Below are 24101 nucleotides of genomic sequence, written 5' to 3'. Positions count from 1 at the left end.
GGTCTATAAGGTAAGATTTTAGCTAGTATTTGTATATCCAAATTAAGCAGTGAAAAAGATGTATCAAACCAAGTTTGAAGCTCTACTTTAATCTGTTAGATAATAGGTGAGGTTGGTAGCCTCGCCTATTATTCAGGTTGTCTGATGTTTCCCATTGTAAAACTTTGTTTTCAATTGCTTATAACTTTGCTAGACTTTAACCATTTGGGCTGAAATTTTCTCCCCCTCCCACCCTTCTTTAAGTATTGAGACCTTTTATTTGAAATGCTTTAGTACTCCATTCTTGGGAGTAGGGTCTTGAAATTTGGTGAGAGTTTGCCATTGTTTCAGGGATGGACCTTTTGTCGCCCCTGTGAAAATCTGCCCAAATTTGCCCAAGTAATAAGCCTTTGATAAATCATACGTTGCACATTCTCAGTAGAGACTTGCTAGAGCTGATCAACTAAAATCTCCAAAGATTCAGTCCTCATTAGGAATTCCTGAGATTCTCACAGATCCTAGTGCTGACCTGACTGTGTATGCATCATTCCCACAGAGTGACTGAGCATACTTCATTCCCCTCACATCTCCTATGTGACAAGTCTGCACATGTGCCAATCTCACAGAGTGATTGAGCATGCTCCAGCCCAGAACAACAGAGGCAGAGCTGAAATTTCCTTGTAATGGCTGTTCTGGGCTGAAACAAGGCACTGAAACTGAGAACAAGGAACCTATCTCTAGTTGGGTAAAGAAACGGGGACAAAGAGTCCTGGCATGGATGGAAGGAGACTGAGCTTGGATGAGAGGCCCTGGGAGGGAGATTGGGGACTGGGAGCAGTGAGATGGGGGACATGGTATTGGCTGGACAAGGAAACTTGGCTAGTGTATGGGGCGGGGAAGTCATTAATAGAGTTTAACATATTAACACCTGTTTTATCTCCCAAGCAGAAAGAAGAATAATGGTGTGGGTGGGGAAGGGAAGAATAATGGTCGACACACAACTCTAGGCATGCCGGGGCAGGATGAGAGGACCAGGTATTGGGAAAGGGAGAATACAGAGCTTCTGGCATGGGGGGAGAATTGGAAACTCTGGAAGGTGTGGAGGGGCTATGGGAAGGGTGCTCAGAACCCCTGTCATAAAGAGAGAGAATGGGGAACCCTGGAATAGGAGGGGGGATACTTAGAACGCCTGGCAGGGAAGAAATTGGAGGACCCTGGTATGTGGGGGGTGGCTGGGGAACCCCTGACATGGGGGAGAATAGGTGGCACACAGAGCCCCGGGGATGAGGGAGGGGATGAGGGAAGTTACAGGGAGCCCCTGAAATAGAGGGGCATGGAAGGATGACACACAGGGAACTTGTGGGGTGGAATGGAGCAATGCAAGAAACCCCTGGTATAAGCAGTAAGCCTGGCTTACACAAGCTACACAATGTGTGACCCCCCCTAATTTATATTTTGCAACAGAGTCAGAAGTGTCTAACCAGGAGTCAAGGTGTGTTGGCCATATATTAAAATTACAATGATCTAAGTGCAAGCAAAAGTAAAATCCGCACCTTTCCCAAAATCAGCCAAGTAACAAAAATCCCATACTTGGATGAGATCATAGCCCATACAGCAAACTTCCCTCCCCAAAGGCTGGTAAAAATGATGGGCTTTGCAGCATGACATAAAGGTGAACAGATTTCTTTGATTTAAGAGCAAGTGGGTGAGCATATTCTAAAGTATAGTTCTACCCCATAAACATCCTACCAATAGCGCTCTCCCCTTTAAATAGAGAGGGTTCTTGCTCAAGCACCTGACCTGACTGCAGCAGCATACAAAGGAAGAAAGATAATCTCTAAACCAAGCAGGTCCCAAGCTCTTTAGGGCTTTAACAGGACCAGAACAACACTTTCAACTCCATAGGACGCCATCAGGCTGCCATTGAAGATCATGGAGCATCTCTGTGCAAGAAATTCCACATAGCAAGTAAGCTGCCCCATTCTGCTCTGGCCTTCAGTTTCCAAGCTGCTGTAAGTTATAGCCTTGTGTCCCGTGATATATAGATACAGATTTATACGTATTGCATTTTTAACATTGTGACAACAATATTTCTTAAAAAACTTGGAGTTATGCCAGTGATGACTACAACCTATATAGATGCGCTATATAGAAAAGAGAAATAGGTAGAATGTGGTCCTTTGTTTCTATTGTTTCCTCTCTTTTTTTACTTTTCTTTGTTTCATTTCACTTTTTCTATGGCATATTGTGGTAAATATTTTTTTTCAGTGTCTGTTTTCCTTCAGTCTCACATGTCTGTGTTTAATACTATTTAAATAGTTCATAAATTGCATTTTTGCCATTTAATACTCGGCTGTTTTACTCCCTTTCATTTATCAAACTTTTACCTTTTCCATTAAACTTCTCTCTCCTGCCACCTCCTTTTTCCTTTTCTTCTTTTCCTTCCTCTGCATTCTCTCCCTTCCAACATCATTCCTTGTCTTCTTTTACTCTTCTCCATGCACATTTTTTTTTCTCTTTCATCACCTGGAACCCTCTTCCCCACCCCCACACCACTCATTCATCTCACCACAGTACTTGCTGTTGGATCTGAATACTGATTGATCTACTTTTGTTGCTGCTGGCACCAGTACTAACTGCATAATGTCAAACCTTTGTTTCTGCTTGTTCTACGTTTCTGGCTTCTCACTGACTGCAGGCTGCAGCAGTAGTTATAAGTCAGTTGTGATAGGAGCAGGGACTGGGGAAAGAGGCTATCTTGGGAGGCCCTTTCCTTCATCTTAAAATCTGTAACTCTCCTCCTCTCCCTTCTCTTAAGCTCTCCAGTCAGTTATGCTGACTGCCATAAAGAAGTGATGGATGCCTGGGCTTTTTTCCCCTCATTGCAGGCCGGGGCCAGCCCATGACATCAGATGAAACATATGACAGATTAAGAGGGGCCAAGTGCAATTATATGGGTCGCATATTCACAGTCCCAGCGCTAGACACCCACAATCCTTTTACATCACAATGTAAAACATGACAGACAATAATAGAGCATTAGTAAAGTAATTTAGGAAACCTCACAAAGAGAATTACTAGAAAGGGAAAGTTAAAATTCATAGAATCAAGCAATCATAAAAAATGTAGGGCTGGAAGGAACTTTAAGAAGTCACCAAGTCCTATCTCCTATATTATGCCAGGACCAATTGAACCTAGACCATTCTTGACAGGTGTTTGTTCAAACTGTTCTTGAAAACCTCCACTGATGGAGATTCTGCAACCTCCTTTGGAAGCCTATTCTAGAGCTTAGCTACCTTTATGATTAGAAAGTTTTTTCTTAATATCTATCTTAAAGCTTGCTTGCTGCAAATTAAGCCCATCATGTCTTGTCCTGCCTTCAGTGAACATGGAGAACAATTGTATACAATCGTCTCTCTTTATAACAGCCCTTAACATATTTGAAGATTATCAGCCCCCCTCCCCAATTGTGTTTTCTTGATAAAACATGCTCAGTTTTTTTAACCTTCCTTATAGGTCAGGTTTTCTGGGTGTTTTGAGTTTTGTTGCTCTCCTCTGGATTGTCTCCAGTTTGTCCTCATCTTTCCTAGAGCGTAGTGTTCAAAATTGGACACACTCCTCCAGCTGAGGCCTCACCAATTCTGAATAGAGCAGGACAGTTACCTCCCAGGTCTTACATACGACACTCCTGTTAATATACGCCAGAATGACATTAGTTTTTTTTGCAACTGCATCACATTTTTGGCTCATATTCAATTTGTGATCCACTATAACCTCAAACCCTTTTCAGCAGCACTACTATCTAGTCAGTTATTCCCCATTTTATAGTTGTGCATTTGATTTTTCCCTCCTAAGTGAAGTACTTGCACTTGTCTTTATTGAATTTCCTCTTGTTGAATTCATATCAAATCTCCAATTTGTCAATGTCGTTTTGAATTCTAATCTTGTCTTTCAAAGTGCTTGCCTTGCCTCTCAGCTTGGTGTCATCTGCAAATGTTATAAGGTAATAAAATAGCGAACAGTACCAGACCCAGGACTGACCTCTTTGAGGCCCCACTAGATACACCTTCCCAGTTGGGCAGCAAACCACCGATAACTACTCTTTGAGTACAGTCTTTCAACCTGTTGTGCACCGACCTTATAGTAATTTCTTTAGATTGCATTTCTGTAATTTGCTGATGAGAACATCATATGGAACTGTGTCAAAAGCCATATTAAAATCAAGAGTCATCATATCTACTGCTTTCCCCCCATCCATTAGGCCAGTAACCCTGTCAAATAAGGGAATTAGGTTGGTTGGCATAATTTGTTCTTGACAAATCCATGCTGGCTATTCCTTATAACCATATTTTTCTGCAGGTGCATACAAACTGCTTAATAATTTGTTCCAGTATCTTTCCAGGTATCAAAGTTAGGCTGACTAGTCTATAATTCTCCAAGTCCTCTTTGTTTCCCTTTTTAAAGATAGGGTCTATATATGCCCTTCTCCAGTCTTCTGGGACCTCACCCATCTTCCAGGAGTTCTCAAAGATAATTTCTAATGGTTCCAAGGTTGTTTCAGATAATTCCTTAAATACTTTACGATGAATTTCATCATGTCCTGCTGACTTGAATACATCTAACTTATCTAAATATTCTTTAACCTGTTCTTTTCCTGTTTTAGCTTGGATTCCTTCCTCCTTGTTGTTAATATTACTTATGTTAAGTATCTGGTCTCTATTATTAACCTTTTGATGTTTTAAAGCCATTACTGATATTCATTTCCAGATGCCTTATAATGAACCTATTCTCATCAGTTTTGATTTTATACAATTTTACCTAAATGATCAAGTTTAAGGAATATTCTGTATTAGCTCTCCTGTGAAGCAAAAGTAATAAAGGCCAAAACTTTTGGACTTTGGACTAGAGAGAGAATATAAGTGAGGTGTTTGCTCCAATTTTATGTGTGGCTTAGTTAAGAGTTGTTTGGATTTAAATAAAATACATGTTGTAGGTTTCCTCCAAAACTGGATTCCTTGTCTCATTTAAGTAGAATCAGATTACATAGAACTCCTGCTCTTTAATACATCAAAACTTAATTTTAGAAATAGTAAATTCTATCTGCTGTTCATTCATCTTGGACAGTAGTCAGTCAGTCTTGTTGTGTCTTTGAGAATATCTCTCTTGATTTTTCTCAATTGCTGATTCAGCTGCCTGAATCTTTTTACTCTTGAAAAAAGCTTTTTAACTGTGTCAGCTAAGGGGGATTTACCCACCATATTTTCCCTCTCAATTGATTTATGCTGTACAGGCTCAGAAATGTGTGTTGAGTACCTTCTATTTTGGAAGATGAGAATAAAAAATCTACTCAGGTAGACTTGAAATGTCTCTCAATAACCTGTATTTGCTGACAATGGGATGTTGGTATTTGAGAAGTTGGACATTTTGCCTCAAAAGCAATGAGCTGGGATGTCAATTAATACTGAAAAAGTGAGGTTCTACTAATATCTGAGACAATGTGTTTGAATGGGATTTATTCCGTTTTATAAATAAGAATATGATCTAAAATTATGGTGGATAATATTGAGCACTTAAGATCCTGTCACTGGTTACTGAAGCATTATGAAGGCTGTTTGCCAAAGATGTTCCCAATTTGTGTGTGTTTATTGATCCACACTTGCTGCCAATCTCCTATGTAGCACCAGTGACAAGAACTGCCATTTTTTATCTTAGTCTAGCTACATTAGCTTTTTGGTATATGACTGAATTATTGATATGTGCTCTTCATGAATTCATCCTTGAAACTACATCAAGTGGTGGCCAGCACCACTAAATAAATAGTAAATTTTTTCATCTATTCATTTAGTGGTGCTGGCCAACACAAACATAAACCTGTTCTCCAGATTCTAAATTGGCTTCCAGTTCACTTTCTGATTCAAACTCCCAGTATGATTTCAAGAGTAAAAGTGTGAGCTGGGAGAGTCAGCAGTGAGTCAGTTCTTCCCAGTTCCTTACAACTAGCCATTTTCTCTCACATTTATTCTTGTAATGATAGTTTTTGTAATTAGTTGAGTGAGAGCGGTAGGAAGGGATGCTGTTAAGTGATGTCAAGCTGATGACATTGGGAAGACCTATCAAGGAGAAGGTTGGAACAGTGAAGTGTGTGGGCAGTGCAGGAGCTTTCTATGAGATCACAGAGTAGGTGTGGAGTGAATATAAGTAGAAATTTTTTAATGAATTTGGCAATAGATACAAAGCCAGTGAAGGTCACAGACTCATCTGGTAGTATCAATCCCATCATCTATGAGTCCACTCTCTCATTGCAGTAGCATTCAGAATTCCCTGACACTTAGAAAGTAGAGATTTAGGAAGACCTTAAGAGGCCATTGGAATAGTTATAATGGGAAGTGATTCTGGCACAAACATGTATTTCATCGTAAGGAGGGTCAAGGTAAAGATGAATAATAGCTGAACACATTTGTAAACAGATGCAATGTATTTTATTTCCGCCGGAGAGTTGCCCCTGTCATGTGATAGCTCAACTAGAGCTACAACTGGTTTGGCAATAGTATTGAAGAGATTCTCTTCACCCTTCCTGTGCCACTTTACGGGACATACTCCTGTAAAAATGTTGTTAGAATAAAATCATTGCTGAATATTGGTCCAACAGATAGCTGAATTTTATTTTATTTTGCAAGAAGTTTCATCAATAGTAATTCTTCATACAATTACCTATGCAGATGTCCATTGATAAGAACCTTGTGCTGTATCTAATGTGCCTGAGAACCCTTTTGAAGCATAACTTTTAGGGGGTACATGTCAGTTCTATAGTCAGTTCATATTGCAAACCATGGTTATAACTTTTTCTCAGCTCCTTTCTTTCTGTTGACACAATCCGTTTTGCAGTGTTCTCCTGTTGTGCACATTCTAGTTCAGTTCCAATACAGGCTTAAATTTAGGACAGTTGGTGATAATGCTAGTTTAGTGTTAGTTGAAAAATAACCAAGAAAACTTCTGTTGTTGTACATCTTGGATTTCTTTGGATCCTGTTATGGGAAGTCTGGAGAGACACTCAGCTTTCAAATTCTTGGAGTAAGCTTTGACAGTCAGGGCTTTTAATTCTCAGAGATCTGAAACCTTGGATTCAAAGTTGATGGTTACAGTACCAAAGAAAATGTCTAAATATTCAGATCAGTTGATCTTATTAGACCATTGAGATTCCTGGTTTGTCAACTTCTCTCAAGAGAGGACAATTTGAAGGCCTCAAGACACTTCAGTCAAAGTGGATTGATATAAATCACTGATTTAAATCAGAAAGTAGGAAATCTTATTTAAACCATCAATTTTAATCTTGTTTTGAATTTGTACTTTTTGGTTACTTTCCTAAAGAAAGGTTGATTCTCATTGGTAAGTAACTATTAAAACATGTTGATTTGTAACTAAATGTAGCCTTCACACTAAATGTGGTACAGTGCACCCTCCTGGTTAGCAAAAAGAAGTGTCTATGCACATTTATTTTAACAATTATATAGCTTAACATACATTTATTGAATTTCTTAATTTTTATATTTATGATGTTAGAAAATGGTGAACAATGTATTTCTTTACTAGAAGATTAATTTTTTACTCATGATTTGTGTCAATCTTTAGTTGGATGGAAATTGGAATTAATTTAAAATTACTTAAATTAAATGACCTTAAATGTGCTAGATACATAAAAATTATCCACACTTGTTTTACCTTTAAAACTATCTCATTTATTTAACAAAGGAAATGTATTCTGTTTAATTTGAACTGAGTTTTCTGATCATCCTATCCTTCCAGATTTTAGAGCTAGTAGATCTTGTCCTCTCATACCTCATTTTTATTCATAGATTGGAAGAGGAAAACAAGATTTCCTGCTTTTTTCAACTCCCAATTAGTTTCTTAACTTCAATGACTTTCTCATTGTATTAAACTAGTTGAATAAATTGGAAGGAAGAAAATATTATTTCTGGACTGGTAGAAGAGGTTACTCCTATCAAAAGCTGGCTTAGCACATCAGCAAACTCTGGTTCCAGGAGTTTAAGTAGTGACTTCCACCATTTCAGTGGTTTGACTTTCCTTACAACTTCAGCAGCAAATAATGTTTTTTATTTAATTTAAATAATTTAAATAATTGTGGGAAAGTGAGGCCTTAACATAGGTTGTCATAAGTTCAAATTTAATTTTAAATAGGTTTATTTATAAAAAGAAAAATGTATTTAATTTAAATTATAAAAATATTATTTTGAATTTTTTTAATCATTTATTTTTATCCACCCTGACTTTGATGAAGGAAAGGTATAAAAAAGCAAACAGCCTTTCATGTGTGCCTCAACTCAGCCTTGCCTTAGGATAGGGGTGTTCTGGATCTGACTGATCCTCATTGTTTTTCATGTTTTAAGCCCATGTGATGGGGTCTATATCTACAAACCCCACACAAAGCACAGGCAGGAAACAGTTAAGAACCCTCTCTGCCTGAAGACAGCTGCACTAGCCATGCCCTAGTTCAGCTATGAGAAATGGCAATTAGGGTGAGACACCCACAGCTGCAGTGACTAAGGAGGGAAAGACCAATTCTATTAAAGATCATGGAGGAAAAGGAAGAACTTGGGACTGTTAAGGAGCAATAGTGTTTTGCCAGCCAGTCCATGGAATTAGCTCCAGACTGCCTCTGAGAGGTAAATGGAGTAGAAAGCCCGGAGCATCAAGGGCCTTTTGACTCTTTCTTAAGGTATGTTTATAGACTTTGTCTTTTTCTTGCTGATTTGTTTTGAACCGTTATCTGGTTCAAGGAGTGACCTAGATATCCTGAAGTGTGATATTTGCACAAGGCCATGTTCATCACAGCTGATATTTTTTCACAAAACAGGTTATCTTCCGTCATTTGAAGACTTCTGGATCCATCTATGGGAAACTTCGCAACATCTAGTTTATCAATACATGTCTCCTGATAACTCAAGGTTGGGCTGAGTCTTTTGGCACATAATACTGAGAAATCTAAATAATTCATTGGGTATTTGCCTGTGTGTGGATTATGGAAACAGATTCTGAATGGAAAACTGAACTAACTTTGATAATTTGGTTATTACCACTTTCATGCAATTCAAGTTTAATTTCAGTTGGATCTCAATTAATTAGCTTGAAAGACATCATAAAAATAACTATTGTAGTTTTCATTAAAGCCAATTACCTTATAAACAGTAATATAATTAATAGATTTTTATTTAATGTCCCTTTAAAAAAATTTAATAGAATTTTATCCTTTAATTTAGAAAGCATGTAGTAGAAAAAATGGTTTATAATGAATATTCTTTACCCAAGTTATGAACTTGGGAAATGTTTTAATTTTCCAGTATATTGGACACACCAGTACATTTTTGTAATATAAAATATATTTCTTCTTTCCAGGAATGTTTTTAGTTTCCAAACTGTTTTAATTTTTTGTTCAAGAAATAAAAACATAAACATGTCAAAAAAAAATCAGTAAATTATAGCTTGTTTATATAGCACATTATTTTGCATTGTCGTCAAATGATATTTCAGTTTGAGTAACATAACCGGTATATTGAGAATACAGGATGCAAAAAAAAAAAAATTTGGCCAGATATCCAGGTAGATCACAGATTTTAGATACTTTTGTAAAAAGTAATGTGTCCACAGTTTTATATTAAAAACAGACATAGTTTATCATCTTCAAAATTGACATTGTTTTTTTAAATTGCATTGCTGATGCATGCAGAAGGAAACAAAACACTGGTTAAGTAAATTAGATTATTCCTGGCTAATAGGAGAACTATTGGAACTCTGGTATGACAGGTATCTAGTTTTGCTGGAAACAGTTTACACTGCAAAAACAGGATTCAAAGTGATCATTAATGGACATCCTCAGGATTTCAGAAATCTCTTCCCCATTGCTTTCCGTTCTCTTTCTGCAACTTTTTGGCCCCCCTCTTACTACTGTCATAAAAACAATGTGGAGCCAATTCCCTCTGCAGATAAGGCAAAATGTTATTTCCTCCAGTATCTTCATTTAAAAAATAATCGTCACTTATACTACATTTTATATGATAAAACCATAATTAATCTCTTTTTAACAAAATAATTTTTGTGCCATTTTTTTTCCTAAAGGGGACTGTAAAAGTTCCTGACTTTTCTCTTCTCTCTCTGTTGCTTCCGTTATTTAGTCAACAAGGACTGCTACTAGGGCCAGGTGAATCTCCCCTTCAGTAATGGTACTTGTCAAATAATTTCCAATCCAGAGCTGTTCATTCAATGCCATTCTCAGTGCCCACCATGTGTCCATACAAAATAGTTACATCAGCTCTAGAGGAATAATATCTCCTTTGTACTTCTCAGGACCACTTATGATCCTGCAAATGTTGAATTGTGGAGTCCAGGAGGGAGTTTCTTTTCATGAACTCTTTTTCCCTATCCGTTTTTGAGAAATGTGGACATGCTGACATCAAAATGAAGGTGGTCAGGGGTAGTTTTGGAGGTATCCATGGCAAGTTGATCATTCTGTGGAATAGTTTGGCCTTCACTGACATCAGTTTGTGTCTTGGAAAGTGTCACAAAGCATGCTGGCCATTCAAAGGAGGTTCCAGGTCCATCTAAATTTTATTTTTGGTTAGTGCTCAGAACATAAGAATTCTGGGGGTTGTAGTCCAGCGAGAACAGGGAAGGAGCAAGGATATCTCTACTAAAGAGATCCTAAGAAGGAACCAGCCATGGTGGAGAGACCAAGAGAGAGCTTGGGAAGCAGTAAGTTTATTCATAAATTCAAAGGCCTGAAGAGACAGTTGTGATCATCTTGTCTGACCTCTGTATGACATAGGTCTTTCGACATCTTCAAAATAATTCCTTTAGAACTAGAACATACCTTTTCATAAAAAACATCCAATTTTGATTTAAAAATTGCCAGTGATGTAGAATCCACCATGACTCTTAGTAAATTGTTCCAATGGTTAATTACCCTTACTGTTAAAAATGTACGCCTTGTTTCCAGTCTGAATTTGTCTTGCTTCAATTTACACCCATTGTCTCTTGTTATATGTTTGTCTGCTAGATTAAAGAGCCCATTATTAATTTATTTTGTTCCCTGTGTAGGTACTTACAGACTGTAATCAAGTCACCCCTAAAGCTTTTCTTTAAGCTAAGTAGATTGAGCTCCTTGAGTCTATCACTGTATGGCATCTTTTCTAATCTTTTAATCATTCTTGTGGATCTTCTCTGAACCCCCTCCATTTTATCAACATCCTTCCTGAATTGTGAACACCATGATTGGATGCAGTATTCCAGTAGCAGTTTCATCAGTGACAAATAGAGAGGTAAAATAACTATTTTGTTCCTACTCCATCTTCCCATTTATGCATCCTCAGAATCACATTAGCTCTTTGTCCACAGTGTCACATTGGGAGCTCATGTTCAGCTGATTTTTTTTCCAGAATCACTGCTTCCTGAGATAGGTCATACTTACAAGATGGGGGATTCTTATGCTATTTTTCCAAGATGTATACATTTACTTTTAGCCGTATTAAAATGCATATTGTTCGCTTGCACCCAGCCTTCCAAGTGATCCAGATCATTCTGTATCAGTGACTTATCCTCTTCAGTATTTACCACTTCTCCAATCTTGGTGTCTCCTGCAAACTTTATAATGAAGAATTTGTTTTCTTCCAGGTCATTGATAAAAATGTTAAATAGCGTACAGCCAAGAACCAGTCTGGGAACCCATTAGAAATATACCCGCTCAGTGATGACTCTTCATTTACAGTTACATTTTGAGACCTATAAATTAGCCTGTTTAAAATCCATTTAATGTGTGTCATGTTAATTTTGTATCATTCTAGTTTTTTAATCAAATGTTGTTTGGTATTAAATGAAATGCCTTACAAAAGTCTAAGTATATTACATCAACATTATAACAATAAGCAATCAAACTTGTAATCTAACCCCAAAAAAATCCTGTTAATTTCTCAGGATCTATTTTCTATAAATCTTTGTTGATTGGCATTAATTACATTACCCCCATTTAATTCTTTATTACTTGGGTCCTTTATCAGCCCCTCCATTATCTTGCCCAAGATTGATGTCAGACTGACAAGCCTATAATTACCCAGATCATTTACTTACCCTTTTAAAATATTGGCACATCATCAGCTTTCTTCCAACCTTCTGGAACTTTTCTGATGTTCCAAGACTTATTGAAAAGCAGTATTAGTCCAATGAGTTCTTCAGCAAGCTCATTTAAAACTTCCAGATACAAATTAACCAAACCTGCTAATTAAAACATGTCTAGCTTTAGTAGCTGTTTGTTTAACATCCTCCAGAATTATTACTGGAAAAAAAGCATCCATCAGATGATATGAACTACATCTTTTTTTTCCCAACTACTTCACAGAAATATTTTTGAACGCTTCTGCCTTTTCTGCATTATTGACCATTCTGCCATTTCTATCTAGTAGTAGACCAGTATCATTGTTATGATTCTTTTTGTTCTGAATACACTTTAAAAATTCCTTATTGTCCTTAGCTCTGCTGGCCATACATTTCAATTGTGTCCTTTGCTTCCCTTATCAGTTTTCTAGAATTCCTAGCTTAAAATTTCTATTCATTACTATCAGCTTCCCCTTTCTTCCTTTTGTAACATCTTGGGGTTTTAATTTTTAATTTCTGCCTTCATTTCCAGGTTAATATTTTTAACCAGTATGGTCTTCTTTCTTGATTGTGAGACTGTGGATTTTGGGGCATCTGTTAGTGTTCTTAAATAATTCCAGATGATTTGGCTCATAATTGTTTTCAGCTGTGTGAAATTGGCCCTATCAAAGCACTAAATATTAGCAATATGGACTTCATTCTGTTTGCATATTACAAATTGATCAAGTCACGGTTGCTTGTACCTAAACTACCCTACCACTAATTTTCAGTTCTGTGATCAATTCCTCTGTCAAGACAAGGTCTTATATAGAATCCCCCATTTTGGATTCAACTCTTAGAGTTAGGAAATTATCATAAATAATAATTAGAAATTCTGAGGATTTTTAATACTGGCAGCATGAAACCTCCAGTATTTATTATTCAAACTGAAGTTCTCCCATGATCACACAGCTTGTTTTACTACACATTATAGATAGGTGTTTAAGGAGACAGTCATCCTGTTCCCTAGTGTGATTTGGTAATCTGATGTAGACATCAAATTAATACCACATCTTGTGCTTTATTTGTAAGGACATTGATCAATAAGCATTCAAGATCATTTTCTTCTGAATTGTCAGTAGCTCAGAAACAGGTAATGCCACTTTTCACAGAGTGCCCCTTTCCTTCTGACCACTCAGTACTTCCTAAAGATAACCATTTATTTTTAACATGCTAATCATGTGAATCATCCCACCAGGTTTCAATAATACCAAGTAGATCTCATTTATGCTCATAAATGAGCAATGCCAATTCCTCTTCTTTGTTATTCAGGCTTCTTGCACTGATGTATAGCCAATTTAAAGAATTTCTTCTCTTCGTGTCCTTTGGATTTCTCTATGGAGGAGGGAGACCAGAAAGGGCAGGAGCTCTTGGTCTCCCTAAAAGAATTATGGGAAAGATACTGTGAAAGGATTGTAGGACTAAGGCACAGGGTATGCCTACACAGCAGCTAGGAGGGTGCTTCCTAGGACAGATGTGCTAACTTGGCTCAAGCTGGTGCACTGAAAACAGCAGTGTAGTCACTGTGGCACAGGTAGCAGCTTGAGCTAGCTGCCCTGGTACAATGCTGCCCAATCCCCTAGGTGTGTACTCAGCTAGCCTCAACCACTGCCCTAGCTGCCATGGCCACACAGCTATTTTTACCATGCTAACTTAAGCAGAGCTAACACATGTCCATCTACTGGTGCTGGGAATACCTTTCCAGCTGCTGTGCAGAAAAGTGGCTAGCAACAGGAGGGTTTCTGGAAGTACCCCAAGGAGAGACAGAGCTCAGGAAGTAGCTCCAGAGAAGGAGAAACAGGGTGACTTGGTGGTCTGACCTGTTTGCTTCATTGTCAAAGCACCAAGACTTGCAGGTAAGAGGATATGAGCTCCTCTTTGATACCGAGAGAACTACAAGGGCCATTGCTCTTATACCTCAGAGAGGGAAGAAGAGCTGAAGATTTAAACTGACCCTTGAGGGAGGGCTGTGATTCATGGAAGAAGACTAGAGGAAGTTTTTGGACTCTTACATTAACTTTTTATCTAACAAGCAAATGAGGCTGCACTACATTGCCACAGATGATTATACTATTCTTTGCCATCAGGCTTCTGTTTTTGTTAGAAGGGAAGCTATAGTCCTTTGGGAAATCATATCATGGTGGTCATAGACATCAGAGATGATCTTTTGCTTCTGGTCTGTCATTCACAATATATTATATTTAAAAATAGCAGTTTTAGAAGAACTTGAGGAGACAACCTCACACCAAGCCTGACTTCCCCTTTCTCTACCAATTGGGAGCCATTCCATTTTTCTTCAAATATGGAAATTTACTATTTGGACCAAGACATCAAAAAGTTATACTATCCACTTTTGACTCCATGCCAAAACTGAGCTCTTCTTTCCCATCCTTTTTCAGGGATCCTTTTCAAAACACATCATATTGTTAACGGGCTATGGAACACCAAAGATCTTCCTAGAGAGGAATTTTATTCCTGGCAGTTAGTTTCATATTTGAAAAAAGGGAGCTTGTGCCTCAATCTAGACCTTCGAAAAATAAACAAACAATTTAGAAAGATCAAGTTTTGTAGTGTGTTTTTGGTAGTAAATTCTTTGAATTTATTCTGGGCTCCTGATATTTTGAGTGTTTGTTTTCACAAATTGCAAAGGAAAAAAATCACATGACAGTTTCTTCCCTTTTGAATATATTGAAATTGAGCAGAGTAATTCCAGAATAAAGTGACTTTTATTCAGGAATAGCATGTCCATATGAGGAGCTCTTTTGAAACAGCTGTTTGGGTCAATTTCCTTGTCTAGACAAGACCTAAGCCTCTGCTACTGGTAGTCCTAATGGAACAGTATCCTCAAAGGTATCATTTTTATATTATTCGATATTGCTTTCATCACAGGCATGGATAATTTCAGTTTAAGTTAGGGAGCTCATTCAAGCTAGTTGGTGACCAACAGCCTCAGGAAAACAAGGAAGGCTAGGTTGTAAATAAATCTCTTGGTACTCTGTCAAGAACACTCTGTGTAGTCAGAGGCAAACTGATGCAGCGTCTCAGTGAAAACACGGAGGCAGTTTATTATTTAAATCAGAAAGGAAGTTTCAGGGCCTGTCTCTATAGGATTTTTTCCCCACTGGTGTGCCCAATATAGATGCCTTTCTTTTATGTAAAACTGGGCTTGTACCAGTGTGGCTTATCCTAGTTTGAAATTGGCTAAGATGCATTGATACAAATGCAAACCTCATTTTACACTGGGGTTTGGACCAGTATAGGTACAATGGTGTCACTACACTGCTGAATAACATCAGTATAGAAAGAGCCTCAGTTTCCCACTATTCTAGGAGGCCTCTCATCTTCTAGAATGGTGCATCCCAAATTAAGTACAGCATTTCCATTACTGATGCACCTAGATAATGTAAAGAACATGCACACCAACAAACCTGGATCAGCATAAGTGATCACTCAGAGTTGGTAAATTCAGTTTTTATCATATGGCATAATTCCTACAGATGTCTTTGCTACTAATCTCAACACCAAGGTGCAAATTTGGAGGAAAGCCTAAATTACTCAATTAATGTAGATGCAGTCTAACTTGATGTACCTTAAACATGTTATATAATGCACTCAAAAGGTTGGAATATAGACAAATTCACTTCACCAAACTGTGTCCAGTCTTCCTGTTCTGAGGTGGTTCTCGTAATTTTATAATAGAGCTGATATCTATGTCCCTATATTTTTCAGTTGGTCACTGTGCTGTATTCTACAAATCAGACTTGCTCTTCAATTCTTATGTCAAGCAGTGCTGGAACATAGTACATGCCACTTGTATTTTTGTCAGTACCAACATTTTTATGTAGATCTTTAGGGCCAGAAGGTTTCAGTTTTGCTGCCTGTTCTAACTTGTCTTGAATATGTGAACTCTTGCTAATGGCTGCCTTTAATTCATTTAATTATTTTATTGTTTGAGCGATATGATCTATCTTTACATAATTTCTATTGTTATACTTACTTTATATCAGCTGTCATTTTTAATATGCTTTGTCAACAAGCATATTTATACATTTCCTTATGATTAAAAGAGGACTCCTATGTACTTCAGGTGTCTGAATACTCTTTCTAGTTTTAAGAATAAGTACAGATCTGTCACAAAAAAAGTGGAGATATTTTAATCCCAGACAGCATACTGAGTGCATCTGCAGAAACTTCAGCAAGATGAGAGGCTGCTTGAGTTTCCTGCAAAGTGTTACAGATGCCTCAAAAAATCTCATTCACAAGGCTAGCAATGTATATTGGCGTTTAGTCTTCCTTTAGGAGAATAACCTATGGACTTCATATTTTTGCATATTTGTATTATTTTTTTCCCCGCTGCAATTATATTGTATTTAACTAGGAGTGAAGATGTCAAGTATGCTAACCCAAAGACTAAGATTTAATTTCTTTACACTGTTGACTTGGTCAAGAATAGCTACAATAGGTGAGAGGTAAGTTTCCAGATTTCAGCATTCCAGAAATGGCTGCCTGGTAAAAAGGAATGGAAAATCTTGAGTAAAAGTATTTCAGAATTAGGCCATTGAGATGAGATCCAAAGTGCCATATGTATGCAGTGTTGTTGTAGCCCTGTTGGTCCCAGGTATTAGAGTGCAGTATTAGGGTGCGGTAATTTTTTATTGGACCACCTTCAGTTGGCAAGAGAGAGACAAGCTTTTGAACTTACACAGAGCTCTTCTAGACTTAAAGAAGAATTCTGTGTAAGATTTAAAGCTTTTTCTCTTTCACCAACAGAAGTTGGTCCAATAAAAGAGATTTCCTCACCCACCTTGTCTCTCTAAAGTCATTACAATTTCATTGTGAAATCTCCAGTCATAGAAATTCCAGATGATCTTGAACTTAAGCCTTTTTCTCTCAATTCATTGTTTATGCAGTGAAGGGTGACACAAAATAGTATCTTAATATCTGAAGCACTGTCTTTTTTAAACAAATTATTATGCAGTATTTCAATCACTAAAAATAAAAAAAAGCATACCAATTTGCTATACTTCACTATATTTTAGCAGGACTGTAACTTGCTAAGAATTATTTATAGTGCTTTATACAATTTTATGAATACATACATATATATATATATATATATATATATATATATATATATATATATATACAGCATCCTTCTGCTTTTGGTTCCTATTGTTCTTATTTATTTATATTACTATAGCGCAAAGGAGCCCTAGTGAGGGACTAAGACTCCACTGTGCTAGGCATTGTACAAATACAGACCATGATGTCATGGTTGTTTTTCTGGTGGAAACATAATATGATACATCTTTTTAAAAGCAATTCATATTTTATGAGCTGCTTTTAAATATTTTCAGATGAAGTGTCGTATCAAGTTATTAGTTAGCTCTGGTATAAATAATCTGATGTAACTGGATTCTTTATCTTCCAGATACTTTCTCACTTGTTGGCAGAACTTCACTAAAACCAATGGAATAGCTGTTAATCATTTCTTTTTCTTTGCAGTATTGTTTTGAGTAATACTTTAAGATCTCAGTTTTTTCTGTTGACATTTACAAAACATTTTTAATACATTTTTCTGATGTTTTTTATTTAATATAATGTATATATTATGATTAAATGCTCAATATACTTATACTAAACACTTTAAAGGGATGGAATTGTAAATGAGTTAATCTATAAATATTTTTCTATATGCAAACTAAAAAATAATATTCTAGCAATAATTATATATCCAATACTACTATTTTTAAAATAATCTAAAAATTGCCGGTAATATTTCCTCTCGCTTTGCCTGCTATAAATCAAGCTGTTTTAAATGTTCTGTTAAAAACATGTTAAAATGACTCTCTCCTTTCTGTATGCAGTACTTAATATAGCTCCACCACTATTAGCACAAAAAATGCAGTGTGATCCTTGTGGCATCTGTCAATTCTCTAATGTTTTTGGATAGTGACATAAAAGGAAAAGGGGTGTAACTCCAATTAGCATTCATAGATGTTACATGCTCACACTGAGAGGCAAATATATCCCTGAAATATGTAACTATTTATGATTGGGGAGTAAATATACCCTACTGTGCTGTATCATTTTAAGTATAAATGCCAGTCATTAGTGACAAGTATGCACTCTTATAATCTACTTACAATATTTATTTCATTTGATATGATATGCCTTGCTTACCCTGGTATTTGTATTTTCCTATTCAGAGAGAGAGAGAAACACAGTGTGATCATTCTGGCATTTTCTAGGGCAAATCATGCACCAGTGGAACTAGCATGCTCTGGTGTGTGTTTGCTGAGTGAACTTCCATAGACCTCAATAAGAGGTTTATCTGATTAAGGATTGCAGAATAGGATTATATACATGATCCACTGAAAAACATAGTAGTATGACTGACTGTTAGAGAACTCTATTTAAGTATAGTTTGAATATAAATCACAGTCAGGTCTTGGATAAGTGGTTAAATATCTTAAAAAATTTGGTGTATTTTTTATTCACATACCATTCTTCTCCTCCTCCACTTCCGTCATAAAGGAATGAAATCCCATACCTGAGAGAGTTCTAGCTGGCTTGGAGCACAGCCTGTCCAGTAACATAAGTTAATGGGAACATATCACCATTTCATTGCTCTCTTCCAGGCTTCCCACTGAACAGCACTTCCAGTCTAACTGATCAATGGTCACTTTCCTGATTTTCAAAATTCTACTTGCAAGACTGTCTCTCTGCAATCATGTTCTCCCATGATCGTTATGTTACATTACAACATTGAAACTGTTGAGTACTACGGGAAGGCTCATGACTGCAGAAAACAACTTTCTCAGGACCTGGACCAAGACTATGGAACTTAGTGATCATTCTTATTTCCGTAACACTGCCATACTCAAAGGTAAAGGCAAAACCCACTTCTTCACAGCCAGGCTTTTCTGAGGGGTGATTGTCATTTTTATTCATGGGATATGCTCAGATTCTCTGAGGACCATGTAGGAATAAAGATACAAAGAAACAAAATGAGATCCAGGGCCCATACACACACACAACACCACTTTCCTAGCAAGGTCATCAAATTTTATTTCCAAATAGCATCAGTTAATATCAGGTCAAATAAATGTCTTTCCTTGGGTTTTTTTTTCTATCCAATTGTCCTTGTAACTCAGTCAGTTTTGCCAGCTATCCTAAATTCCTGGAATGGGTTACATTTACCCTCACTAGTCTCCATGAACCACCAGAATAGGAATATCTTCTCAAACTTTCAATATACATGGAACAAATACTATTTAAGCATTTCCAGCGCAAAGGAAATCTGGAACTGAGGCTTGACTTGTGAAATAATATAAAAAGAGTAAGTAATCTCAGTTTAACTGTGTTCAGGCTAGGCTGCCACTTAAATGGTGACTCCACAATTTTTTTCCCTCAGTGTTTTACTGTTTTCATTAAATATGACTGCCCAGGTTTGATAATTTAGAACATAAAGAGAGATAAGCACTCTGTGGTTCTTTCATAGTAACAACATTGATTCTTCCAAGTTGTTCCATTTATGGAATAAACTGCCAAATATGTCTAATACAAAGGCCCCGATAAAAGATAAAGATAAAATTAATTCTCCTTTTTGGTAATTTGGAATTCTGTTAATGATTTATTGTGGATCTTTTACTGTGACAGCTGGATGCTGGGCATGCACTAAAAGCAATGATTGCATTACATTGCTTATTACCGATGGCACAGATAAATCCCTTCCATTTGCATCTTACCCACCATAAGCAAATAATCTCCCAAAAATGCTTGTCTGCAAGAATTTTTCTTATACTGTACTCTAGAAGGTCAGTAAACCTCAATTCCTGGACATAAAGGGGGTGTTAAGTGCAGTTGAGTCCTCAAGAATCTGATATCCTACAGCACTGTGTTATACTATTTCAGATAGATGAAATTTGTTTACATTAACAAACAAAGAAGGGACAGTGTCCATTACCTAATGATGGAAACCCATCTACATTTGGAGTTAAGCTTTCAAAGGACCCAATCTTGCAATATATTGCATCTTAAATTCCCATTGGAGTCAGTGGGAGTTGAGGATGTTCATCACCTTGCAGGATTAGCCTCTGATGGCAATATTCCTTTTATGGGATGGAAGACACCACTCAAAATAAGTGGAATCACTACATATGAGTCATCCTCAGTGATTTTCTGAATCATGAACTGGTATGTCATTCTTTTCCTCAAATGTTTTTTAATCTGTATGTGTTTGTGAAGTTGTGGAGGAGAAATAGTGTGGTAGGATAGGAATAATCCAATATATCTGTTTATTAATGTTGGCAATAGTGATTAGGTTTCAACATACAAAGAGAAGACTGTAGTCAATAGATGCCTTATTCTTTTTTATGGTAACTTCGCTCCCTATATTTTTATGCAGTACTGGATTTTTTTTATTTGTTTTTACAAAATGTTTCCTAGGTTCCTTGAGTTTCTTGGGCTGCCAACATCTTGCCAAGGAGGGAGCCTAGCAGCCTTCAGAGCCTCAGTTCCAGAGCAGTCTGTGTGGCAGGTTAACTCAAAGCTGGTGATACTGGGAGTCTGGGCAGCCAAGGAGCTTTAGAGCTGAGGCTTCCAAGCTCTCATCTCAGTCTTTTACTGCCTAAAGAAATCCTCTTTCATGAGGGCAATATCCCCTTGTTAGACATGGCAGATAAAATTGATAATTCTCTGTGTCCGATAACCTAGATTAGTAATGATCTCAGGATGAGGAGCTTTCCTCTGAGTTCAAATCCTAGGAATATTTTAAAAATAGATCACTCCTTATTTTCTATTCATTTTTCCTCTGAGAGAGCTATTGAATTCCTCAAAATATTTTCCAGGATAATTGCAAACAGTGGTTTTCAACATAACAGGATTTTCCAGCCAACCACAGGCTTTTTGTTCTGACAAGGCAAGAAAATTATCAAAGGGCTTGTCTATGTGGTGGTTTAGTGTGCAGCAAGCTGGGGTATGAATCTTCATTGCACTACCCTGCCTCGTACTAAAAGGTCATGTGGACTCTGTTGCTATGCACAAAAAGTTCCATACTGCGCTTAGACTGTGCACTCTATCGACAAGTCCAAAATATCTTTTTAACTAAATCCAGCAGCATCTAGCTGAGAATCAGTCCATCTTTCCTAGTTCTTCAGCTTGAAAGAAGATTATCCTAGTGATCCAACACTTTCTAGTCACAGACTTCTTTCTAGTAGCGAGCATAATATGGTTCAACCAATTTGTTGGATACAAGAAGTTCAAAATCAAGATACTCAGAATAAATTAGAAGACCAGTGGAACAATAGATTCCACTGATCTTTCCATATCAATATTTTCAGCAGTGGTCAAAAGTAGCTGCAGTCTACGGTGAACATCTCATATTTTCAAAATTATGCCACACTACCCTATACTTTGACTTAGTCAGTGCTCTGCAAGTCTTCATGAAAGTGTATGTGACAATTATCATTTTCAAGAGAAGAAAATTTTGTCCCAGCATACCTGGACAACTGGCAAATAACTACTGTCATCTCAGTGCTAGACATCTAAATAATAGTTCATCAAGAAACAATGATGGTCCTTCACTATCATTCCTGTTCTTTCCAATATATTTTCATGATTATTATTAGAACGTGAGATAAAGGGCCTGATGATGATGATTGGCTTATTTTGTAGTTCATTCTGTGTAATGAGGTAAGACTTGTCAACAGGAGCCTTCACTGAGTAAAGACTGTAGGATTTGGCTCTTTATTAGCATCATACAATCCTTGTATGGACTAGTGGCAACCAATCTAGACATGAGGACCTTGTGCTAGTCCTTTTTCTCTCCTAACTATTCCTAAAATTGTTTCCTATGAGTATAACTGTTTCCATTTTAAGTTGCCCACTTAACCCTTATTTTGATTTTTTTGGCACTTTTGAACTGATGAATTGCATCAAAAACAGACACATTTAAATCATTTCACAGGCTTCAAGCTTATGTTTTGGCTGCTACTAATTTGTCTCTTCCAGTTTGCAAGAAATAACTTAGAAATTTCAGAAACACTAAAAGTAAAGCATTAGTAATCAAAATCTTGAGTTAATTTTTTGTTGAGTAGTTCATTTTCCTCTTTGCTATTGACATTAGCATCACTAAATCCTTACCACATAGGAAAAAGCAATTGAGACTAAAGATGGAAAAAATGTCCTGCAGTTAAATTACTCAAAATACAGATTTCCTTTGGCATATAAAATGGTTGTGAATGTAACGGAAAGCTTTTTCTGCAAAACCATTACACAAGAATAAAGACAAAAAGACAGATCTCTTCTGTTCCTGCCCCTCCTCAATATATTCAGTGTCCCCCAACATCCTAATTGTTTGAATTTTCCAAGTAATGACCTATCTCAATAGGCAATGCTATCCTTATAATCAAGTTCTAACATGAATTTGTATTTCTTTTAAAAAATATGTATTTATCATCTCTTTTTGTGGTATGTCAAAAACAATGTTTTTCTTCTAAGCAATACAAATATTAAATTTTGTTTTAGCTTTACTCTGGCCTTAAAATTTTCTCACAGCAACCAACCTACTGCATTTTTGTTCTGACCTGGAGCAAACTTTTTATCATTCTGACTTGATGCCATGAAGAAATGTAAGGTGGGTTTTGGAGATAGGGTGGTGTGGAAACTAACTAGGTCCATCAGAGGGATGGACAGAGAAGTTGCTAGGAGTTGCTCTGCATCCTGCAGAAGGGTGACAGAGGAGTTGCTAGGCTTCTGTAGCCTCTACACTGCAGTAGCAACTGCAGAGCAACTTGCAGGGGAGTCAAGCATCCCTCTAGGTCTCCCTGCATGGCCTAGTTATTTGAGTAATGTGCTGGCTGTTTATAGTTACACAAAATTAGTGATGTCCATTCAGGAGTTTCACTGCCCTGTGCCACAACTCTGTGGCTTTAATGTTTTTCAATAACCAACACATGAGTGAGTGACTTCCCCCACCCCCTTGTGCAAAAAAGATAGCAAGACAGAAGTCCAAGGAAAATCTGCTCTGGCTTGTTCATGGTGGTGGTGAGTTTTGGGAAGAAGGTGCTGGGAGGCAGACTTCCTTTCTGCAGCAGTATTAATTCTGTGGTGTGTTATCTGTGATGAATGATGGTTATACTAATGGTGAGGTATGTGTCCCTGGGCAGAGGAGATGTTAGATGCTTTACCTTTTAATTTTTTTGCTCTTGTGGCTTTGTGTTCGGAACGGTTTTTTTTTTTTTTGGTATAGATCACCCTTAACTGACGCGCAATCCAAGAGTTTTGTGTATTATAAGCAAGGCTGGTTGCAACATTTTTTGCCCATTAATTGCTTTCTTTTCTGATTGAGTGTGATACTAACATCACTTTAAGACACAGATCTACTACCGATTTAAAGAAACACCAGATCTGTTATCCCACCATGGAATTTAATTACTTAATTTTAATTTGAGCGCTTTACAGGTGGTTTAAATACAGTGAGGGGATTTCTCTTAAAGGTGGGGATGAACATAGGATGGCATCTCAGCAGAACTGAATTGGACACCCCAGGTGGCAAATAGCAATACCCGAAGTTCACCTTGGAGCTCTATTGTTTTGGACAGGCATGCAAATCCTACTGCATGCTATTTGTAGCTGCCATTTTATATTTGCTCCGCTGTTTATGTATTGTGAAACATAAAGTTTTGGTTTAAAATATATATTTGAGCATTGCCAGCCTAATAAGATTGGAATAGGAAATTCTTATATGGGTATATTGGAGGCATGAGCTGTTGTTTTATGTTGGATGAGGGAGGTGTTGCCAAATCTCTGAGTACCGTAAGAATAGTGCCAAAAATATTTGGCTTCTGAATCTGAATTAGGACCCATGGGAGTGGATTTGGAGAAGCTTTATGAAGGCTGGATGGTGAAAAATGCATAAT

At 37.1% G+C, this 24101-nt stretch overlaps 1 long non-coding RNA gene across 2 annotated transcripts in view; it reads left to right on the top strand.

Moving 5' to 3' along the window:
* The window catches only part of LOC137154128 (uncharacterized), a 47269-nt gene extending 23380 nt beyond the window's left edge, over positions 1–23889 (top strand). Inside the window, exon 3 of one of the 2 annotated variants that reach the window (XR_010920089.1) lies at positions 23679–23889. This is a non-coding gene — a long non-coding RNA (uncharacterized lncRNA). Of the gene's footprint in view, positions 1–8851; positions 9343–23678 lie in introns of those variants that run through there. The other variant, XR_010920088.1, reaches the window with a different exon arrangement.
* The last annotated feature ends 212 nt before the right edge of the window (positions 23890–24101 follow it).

Source organism: Emydura macquarii, unplaced genomic scaffold, assembly GCF_026122565.2.
Source record: "Emydura macquarii macquarii isolate MOO-44397 ecotype Brisbane River unplaced genomic scaffold, CSIRO-AGI_Emac_v2 contig_1253, whole genome shotgun sequence".
Taxonomy (NCBI): Eukaryota; Metazoa; Chordata; order Testudines; family Chelidae; genus Emydura; species Emydura macquarii.
This window is presented reverse-complemented; position numbering and strand designations above follow the sequence as displayed.